This window comes from Notechis scutatus, chromosome 1 (genome assembly GCF_049901735.1).
Source record: "Notechis scutatus isolate UNSWTSFEM ecotype Mainland chromosome 1, rNotScu1.2, whole genome shotgun sequence".
Lineage (NCBI taxonomy): Eukaryota > Metazoa > Chordata > Lepidosauria > Squamata > Elapidae > Notechis > Notechis scutatus.
This window is the reverse complement of record NC_142009.1, coordinates 225,460,745-225,462,429: the sequence shown is the minus strand read 5'-3', so window position 1 is coordinate 225,462,429 and position 1,685 is coordinate 225,460,745.

Here is a 1,685-nt window from a genome sequence, read left to right as displayed (position 1 = left end):
ATTTCCCTTACAAGACAATCCTCGCCTTCTCACTTCCTCCCCACCCCAACGGCTTTCTCATTGGTCCGCCCTGATTGTACCTCTTCGGCCCGTCGTGACCTCTGATTGGTAGCGGAAGACGCCAGACGGAGGAAAAGGCGGCGGAGGAGAAAGAGTGAGTGACAATTCCCCCAAGTCGCGGCGGTAGCGGCGGCCCTGGCAGGTTACCAGGGGCGACCGCAGAGGGTGAGCCTCCTTAACTCCGGGGAAAAGCCGGGGAGGAGGAGGAGGAGAAGAGCTCCCCGCGTCCTCTCCAACCCGAGCTTCCCTTCTCCCGTGTAAACAACCCCGGAGGAAGGCTCCTCCCTACCGGAGCTCCCGCAGCCAAAACAAATCAACATATCGGGACTATCTGCCTGAATGGAGTCCGGCGCTCGCTCAGACGCGCCCGGTCTATAGAGGGGAAGAAGGCGGCGGCGGCGGCGGCGGGGGGGTTTCCCTCGGCAGGGGAGACTTCCGACACCGAGCCCAGCCCCACATAGCAAGTCCCAATGGCCAGGTCGCCCGAGGGTGGTGGGTTAGTTTCACCTTTGCTCACCTGGCTAGAGCCCCCCCACCCCTCACCCCTGGCCCGGGTTGGATGGGCCTCTGCCGGCTTCTGCGCTCTGCGGGTCTGGTGCAATTGCTGAAAAGGAGGGAGGCTCTTGGTTCTCGCTCTCCTGATACTTACATAAAGGGTCCCCCCCACCTCCTCCTCCACCACCGTTGGAAACCGCCACTGTAAATGTGCTTTGGGGTTGTTGTGTTTTTGTTTTTCCCCAGGCACCCAGCCTACCAGGTGCTAAAAACGCTGTGGAGATTCAAGGCTTAGAGACGCCCACCATGCCGCTCGGTCTTGCCAGCCACAAAACAAACAGAAGGTTTCTTCAGCATTAGGGCAAGATGGAACAGGTTAGGTTTTGGTTTTTTGGTTGTCCCGTTTTGTTCTTATGCATTGGGAAGGGTTTATTTTAGAATAGAATGAATCAGCTGGAAGGGACCTTGGAGGTCTTCTAGTCCAGCCCCCTGCTCTATACCATTTCAGTCTCTTCTTTAAAAAACAAAACAAAAAAACCCCTCCAGTGATGAAGCACCCACCACTTCTGAAAGCAAGCTGTTCCACTGGTTAATTGTCCTCACTGTTAGGAAGTTTCTCTTTAATTCCTTAATTCTGTCACACTACAGATGGAGGCGGTTTGTCAGAATAATGGTAGGCAGTAGATTAGCTGCTGTTTCTTGTGGGTGGGTTGGGTTGCCTCTCTGCTGGACAAGGACAGATTTTATCCTAAACACACCAAGAGAAACATCTAAAGTTTGATGTGATTGTTTTTATTTGCAGAACTGGCAACAATGCAAGCATGTGCTCAGAAGGCAAGAGCATAGTCTGCCATGCTATTGTATTCCTGGGACCTTTTAACCCAGCAGCATCAGAAAATTGGTAATGGACTACTAGTTGATTTTCAGTTGGCCACCTAACACAGCCCTTTGGTACAATTTATGTAAATCTTGACTAGATAGATTGTGATCTTGCCCAAGAAGACATGTATGAATGCATATATATCTCCCGCATAAAATTGGAAGTATTTTGGCGACATTTTGACATTACTCCAAGAAGCACAAAGCCGAAGACACAAGCCTGAAGATGACGAATGAGATTTTGTTGAAAC